Here is a 7409-nt window from a genome sequence, read left to right on the forward strand (position 1 = left end):
CCACCCCCAGTGCTCCTTCCTGCCCATGGCAGGGGGTCGGACTCGATGATCTGTCTAGGTCCCTTCCGACTCATTGATTCTATGATTCTATAAACCCAGTATCATAAACCTATATTTTGTGTTATGTGGCCTTTCAGCAAGTTGCAACCAAAGCACTAGCAAATGCATACACCTATTTAAGTAAACTCACAAAGCCATGAACTTAAATTGCAATCAGCCACTCATCCCTAGAAATGGGAAGATATGTGGCATCTCAGTTGATATTAGCTAAGAGGTCAAGGTGTGTGCAGGCATAGAGACTGAACTATCCTCTCAGAGGCACTTTCTAGGTTTTTAGAAGCAACTTAAATAGATTAAGAACAAATATTAATTGAGTTTTGGTAAGATCTGTGTTTCTAAGTCACTTAGGCACTGCCAAATATTCCACATGGCCCCTTCAGAAAGAGGCTTGGTAACGGAAACGTACCTCTACCTGTCCATGCTATATTGATTTGTAGTTAGAGGACGTGAGCTTCCTGAGATAAAAAGCTTACATCAAGATTTGTCCAATGTGCTGGAGCATTCTGACCTGTCATTTGGACTGGGTCAACAGGAATAGGTATCTGTGTACCTATTTAGCACAAAATATTGAACACAGAGTATGCTTACATATTACAATTAGCACCTGCTAACTTTAAGAAATGTTAGATTGCTAGGAAACTTAACCAAGCTGGGAGCAGTGGCATGTTTGGGATTCTAAATGTAGAATATCCACATGTACCTCTGCAAGGTGCACAGCCCTGAGCTGTCACTAGAGAGCTGGCATGAAGGGGTATGAGTGACAGCTCTCAAATTTGATTCATGCCTGCCCTACTTGCCGGCTGTCTAGCACTAACACACACACATCCAGCATAGCACCTCCGCAGCATAGCAAAGCGTGAACATAGCATACCTTCAGCATACATGCACGCACATATACGCACACACACATGCATGCCCCCACAACTCTGTTCCCAGATTTGCCTTTGGCTGCCACCGAACAGCACAGGTGGGGAGTGGAGTGAGCAGCTGGGAAGGAGCTGTTCTAGATTGCATGGGGCTGCGTGAAGCCTGGGAGTAGGTTGGAAGTAGGCCTGTGTGAAACGGCTAGTATTTGCTTTGGATTCAGCCAATTTGGGGGACAGCGATTGGATTTGGTGATTTGAATTACTGTCCCAAATAGATTTGGCTGAATCTGATTTGGAGATTTGGCTTCTACTGAATCTCTGAATCACATAGGTCCCATACCCCACCCACTCTCCAAGCTCCAGCAATGGCTGCCCTGCCCAACCCAGCTCCCAGGATTTTGAAAAAAAAAAACCACAACTCACAGGGTACTGCTGGGTGGCGGTGGGGAGGTGTTCCCCACTGCCCCATGCTGCATGGGGGGGTCTGCAGGAGCACCCCCCCCACCATTCCAGCCCCCCCATGGCTGTCCTGCCCACCCCAGCTCTAGTCCTTAAAGCAAAAAAACCCAAACCTCCCTGAACTCACCAGTTCCTGCCCTGCAGGGGCAATCCCCACTGCCCCCTGTCACTTGAGGGGCTCTCCCATGAGCCCCTGAAAGGCACAAGGCCACTGCAAGAGCTGATGAGTTCAGGGTTTTTTTCAGGTTTCTTTTCTTAAAGGGATGGATCTGGGGTGGGTGGGGCAGCCATGGGCGGGGAGCTGAGACAGTGCAGGGTGGAGTCAGGGGGCTCATGGCAGAGCCCCCCCATGCAGCGTGGGGCAGTGGGGGGGCAGCAGGGGGGCAGCAGGGATTGTCCCCCCTGCCGGGCAGTACCCAATAATTCAGAGCTTTTTAAAGCATCGGGGAGCTGGGCCAGGCAGGGAAGCCATGGGAGGACCTGAAGAGTTAGCAGGGACCAGGGTGTCTGGGGGAGCAGGCAGGGGGTGGGGCCTTACAGGGGTCCCCCCTTGGTGCAGCCCTCCCTCCCCCACCCCCTATTTAACAGCTCTGAGTCTGGCTCCAGCTCCCTGCTGCAGCGGGCAGGGACTGCCTGAATAATCACTCTCTTAATCTTTTCCAAAAATTCGGAGAGCTTCAAATCAATTCAGACCCGTTATTGGTCCCGATTCAATTCAGAATTGGAGATTCAACCACTAAATTGGGTGAAATCTCCTCCAATTTAAATCAGCCCCTGAAGCTTTGTACAGCCCTAGTGGGAAGCCTCTCTCCCCACCCCCTCCCCCGTCACTGCTGGGTAGCACCTGGAGATGCACACTGGAAATACACACACATATTGCCATTCATATGTTTGGTGTGCTGGGCATTGTGTATAAAATGTGGTGTGCACTGTGTATTGTTTGGTGGACTGTGTATCATGTGTTGTGCTGTTTTGTGTGTGTAGTTTCTCACCCCAGCAACTCCCCTCCTTCCTCCTCTGCTTGGCCCTCCCCCTGCAGCTCCTCTCCCCACTCACCAGCTGCTGCTCTTCTATCCAGGCTATCTGGAAGGGATGTGGTTGGGAGCAGAGGGAGAGGCAGTGCCTTCTAGGATGCTGGTGGACTAATATGAACATTTGTTCTCTCCTGAACAATTAGTGGCTAGGCAAAATTGAGCTTGTTTTCACAATTCAAAGAAAATCCTCACTTCAGCTGGTGTAACTTTAAGACAAGACAGGGTTAACTGTAACTACTAATCTTACCCTGGTGCCACAATAGAACTGAAATTCAGGATTTACCAATATTTTACATTTTTCTTTAGATACTTAAGTTCAGATCTTCTTGTCCATGCAAGTTGCATCTGATACCAGACGGGGACTGTGGAAGTTACTTTAAGGCAATATTGCAGTCCCACAATTATGAGGCCAAGCACTCTTGGTTTGGACCTCTGCAGAGGGAGCAAGGGCCATTACAGGACCAGAGCTGCTATGGGGACTAAGAGATGCCAGAGCCTAATTCTGGACATCTTTCAGAAGAAGCGCTGCAAGACATTTTTATCTGAACAGGCATTTAACAACCAAAGCTAGGTGGAGGTATTGTTGAGTGGATTTTAGCTATATTTTATTTATACCAGTTGTCCTTTTATGTTGTTCTGTTTCTTTTACTGTAAGATGCCCTAAGCCTGTGTTGGGAGGGGTAGCATATAAATTGCATAAATAAATAAATGCCCAGCATACCCTTCAAGCTGGGGATTGATGTATGAATGATGCAGCTAGACCTCTTCCATTCAAGTTGCAGTAAAGCTGAGTTTATTAGAAGTCTTAAAGAAAGTGGCAGGCTGTTGGTTATCCAAATAGCTCAGCATCAATAGCATTTGGAAAGCTTGGTTCGGAGAACACCACAACGGTGTCATGCCATACAGGAAGCATGGTCTAATTTCTCCCAGTTTGCCATTGACCATGCTGGTAAGGTTTCCTAAGCCATGACCCTGTGACTGAGAAAATTTGATACAGAATTATTTGCATGAACATGCACTCAAATAGAAGAAATTATACTGGAACTGTAGGCAGTGCCTTATCACAATGCTAAGATGACTGAAGAATTAGTATTTGATTTGCATAGCAGAGCTTTTGCTTCATCAGGTTTTTTACTGAAGCTGTATGCTGCTTCTCTTTTTTTTTTTTTTTTTTTTTTTTTTTTTTTTTTTTTTCTGTGCTGCTCCTTTATTTTTCCTCCTTTGAAATTTGACTTACTAAAACCAGCTTTACAGAATTTCTTTCTACTTTCAGGTTGTTGAACTTTTCCACTGTGCTCCAAAGCTGGTGCTGAAATATTAATATAAAGCTGGAGAAAAGGTCTTGATGGTAGTTACTTCTTCTTGAAACAGACAAGCAGCACTCAGAACAGGAGTTCCAGTTTTAGTAGAAACACCCTGTAAATTCTAATACAAAATGATAGTCTGCCACAGTCTGTGAAAGTAAGGATGGAGTTTTAGAGACCTTGCCCAAAAAGGAAAAAACCCATACAGCTAAATATCACTTGGAATTTTTGGTCTACAGCAAACGCTGTTCCCATGAACTCAGTTCTGCAGGGCATTAAGAATTTAGAAAATAAAACAGACAAAAAGGGTGAAATCCCAGCCCTACTGAAATGTACAGGGGTTGTGCTATTGACTTCAATACGGCTAGGTTTTCACCCCAAGTGCCTACACTGGAAGTCAAAGCAGAAGCATCTGACACAAAATTTAATCCTTTAATGGCTTAGGTTAGTCAATACTCAGACTGAGCCTGGTTGTAAAGTGTGGATAATAATACTGACCTCCCTTGCATACCTCCTTGGAAAAAAAATCGACAGAGGAAGGACAGGATATGAGTCAAGTATTAAGGATATTTTATTGCAAGATTAAAATAGTTAAGAACATTTCTAAAAAAAATACTATTTTGAGGTTTTTAAGTCTTCAGAGGGGTTAGCCCTAAAGCAACACCACATTTTCTATTAAAATCCATTTTGAATAGGCAAAATTAAGCCTTCTGTACAAACTATGGCTTTTTCATATCCATTTTTAAGTTTTTTGGCACATAAAGCTACTCATGATAGTAGTTCTAATCCTTGACAATTACATTTTGTCACATTCTAACTATGACATTTTCATCAGCAGGAGATAAATGCTGCACAAGAATGGCAGACCGTGAGGGAGTATAAGCAGGTTGCAGGCTAGCTCCCACCCAGATGGGCTTTGTTCCTTCAGCCAGTCCAAACAATAGTCAATAAGATAAACAGTAACCTTTGACCATACAACAAGCAAACAAAAGCAAAACCATTTGGCCTTTCTCCAGGCAGAAGGTGAGGACCCTCTAGCTGTGGCCCTCCCTAAAAGCGAGCTCTTCTAAATTTCATTCTGTCTCTGGGCCAAAGACTGCTACTTCCTGAATTTGAGCTGCTTGCTCTCCCCACATTTTGCCTTTTAACTCCCAGCTGATCTCCCACAGCTGAGCTTCTGCCCCAGGGCTGACTGCGCCACTTAAATGGCCATGCCATCCTGGTACTGGGAAGAAAGATGATTTCATATATAATGGAAGAGTGGATCCAAATCATGGTGAAGCAGCATGGTATAATGGAGAAGGCACAGGACTGGGAGTCAGAGGACGCAAGTACTATTCCAGGCTTTTGTAGACCTATTGGGAAATTCAGACATGTGCCTGCCTTTCCCATCTTCCTTTGTTTGGGAGTTTTTAAACTAGGAGTTAGGTAGGGCTAACCCTAACCCACTGCCCCACACTGTGTGGGAGGCTCTGCCATGAGCCCCCTGACCCCCACCCACTCCTCCAGCCCCCCCTGTGGCTGTCCCACCCACCCCAACTGGGGAGGTGGCGCAGCCATGGGGGACTGGGATGGAGTGGAGGTCAGGGGGCTCGTGCAGAGCCTCCCATGCAGTGTGGGGCAGTGTGGATCATCCCCCTACCCAGCAGTACACTGTCAACCCAGAGTTTTTTTTTCAAAGTGCCGGGACCTGGGCCAGGTGGGGCAGCCATTGCCAGGGCTGGAAGAGCAGGCAGGGGATGGGCCTGGGTGATTCAGAGATTTGGCAGTAGCTGAATCTCTGAATCAAATTCAGCCAAATCAATTCGGGACAGTGATTCAAATCACCAAATTGAATCACTGTCCCCCAAATCAGCTGAATCTGAATCCAAAGCGAATACTAGCTGCTTCACACAGGACTAGAATTGGGCATCTAAATACCTCTGAAAACTTAGTTTAATTTTTGGGGGGACAGAAACATCCCTACTATGTGGTAAGTACTGCTGAAAGAAAATAATAAAGTTTTCTGCCTCAGGGGCTTAGGGTCTCTGGTAACTGTTGGGCCAAATTTATTATTAAAGTTTTTTAAACATTAAAAGAAGACATAAGCACTAACACTGTGATATCATTTTCAGGTAAACTTTGATTATGAGAATCACTTTAATGATCTTATAGCCCAGACACAAGGAAGAAACATAATGAGGGGAATAACTGAAATATTTCTTCTACTCAAGCATTTAATTTGACTGGTCTGCAATAAAAGTAGCTGGAACTCATTGGTACTAAAAAAATAAAGACATAGGCTGCGTCCAAATGAGCACAGCTAGGAGTATGTGGCAGTGCAGACACATCTGCAGTGCCACATACCACACATTCAGCTGCTCTCCACACTGCAAGCTAGCAGGTTGTGGTGTGTGGCGGGGGGGGGGCGGAATTTGACCCCAGGTGTCCCTGTGCAAAAAAAAAAAAAAAGCAGAGCAGGAAATGTGGGGATATGTGCCACCCAAAACCAGAGCCTAGCCAGCCAGAGCCATGCTCCAGCTTCCAGGCAGGTTGAGTAGCAGGATCACTGCTGATGCAGTCCTAGGAGGTCCCCCATACCCCAGTTAAGACTGCTGGGGCCAGCACTTAGCTGGCCCCAGCCTCCCCTACCCCACCCGGGGTAACCTGCCATGTTCCCAGGAGATGCGTGGCATAGGCATTCCTCAAGGACAAGTAGCAGCGGCACAAGGTGTGCTGCTGCTTCTTGTCCCCGGGAAAACAAATGTGGATGCAGCCATAGAGGTTCTCTCAGTATTATAACTACAGTTGGAAGAAAGAAAGGAAACTAGGAACAGGAAAGGAAAAAAAGGTGAAGCAGAGTTGAGAAGGCAGGTACTGGGTGTTAGGGCACAGAAATAAGGGAAAACAAACAAGTGAAATGGTAAAAAAAAAAAATAGGCAAAAAAGGAAGTAGAGAGTGAAGGATGAAACATGAAGGTGAGGAGATAATGATCTAAGCAAGTGCAGTGCAGGCAATAAAGAATTTTAAAAGGCAAGAGTAAAGGTGCCACAGAAGTAAAAAACAGAGAAAGTAGCAGAGAGAAAACTATAAATTATGGAAATGGAATACAAAAGAGAATAAGGAAAGCAAAGGGGTTGAAGCAGTGAAACAGAATAGAAAAAGAGACTTCTCCACTGCTGGGGATACTTTTACTTCCAATCAGGAGGCAGCTTGGGACTGACATTTAGTGGATCAGATTTCCAGAAAATAATAAATCTTAAGACCAGTGTGGGCTGTGAATAACCCTGTTACAAGCTGACTTGCAATGCCTTTAGGCTCTCTCCAGGCTAGCTGACTTTTTCTCTTCTGTCTCACTGTTCTAACATTTATGATGACCTTGCTTTACCTCTCTGACTGCATCCTAGCAGTTCTTTTCTCTTCTTCTTTTTGCTTAGTCCCCTTCACCTTGCTTTATATGGGGGACTATGAGCAGCATCAGCGTATAACCAATCAGAAAGAAGGTCAGTAACAGCAAAAAAGAGAATGTGCCTATGATAGGTATAGAATGACAGCCAAGAAAGAAAATAAGCAGCACCATGAAGAAACAGGACAAGGGGCCATGTAGTTCACTATCTTGACTCTAATATTAGTCAAAATGTAAATGTTGTGCAACACTGAGGGGGGAAGAATTTCTCCCTGACCACCAATTAGAAACCTTTTCGGT

The 7409-nt window shown here is 45.3% G+C and overlaps 1 protein-coding gene across 1 annotated transcript in view; it reads right to left on the reverse strand.

The window, feature by feature from the left end:
• LOC109315918 (phosphatidylinositol 4-phosphate 3-kinase C2 domain-containing subunit gamma-like) overlaps window positions 1-595 on the reverse strand; it is a 16330-nt gene extending 15735 nt beyond the window's left edge. Inside the window, exon 1 of the mRNA XM_019543879.1 lies at window positions 534-595. The gene's annotated coding sequence lies outside the window, so the exon portion shown is untranslated. The remainder of the gene's footprint in view (window positions 1-533) is intronic.
• Window positions 596-7409: the final 6814 nt, after the last annotated feature.

Source organism: Crocodylus porosus, unplaced genomic scaffold (assembly GCF_001723895.1).
Source record: "Crocodylus porosus isolate Cpor-Errol unplaced genomic scaffold, CroPor_comp1, whole genome shotgun sequence".
Lineage (NCBI taxonomy): Eukaryota > Metazoa > Chordata > Crocodylia > Crocodylidae > Crocodylus > Crocodylus porosus.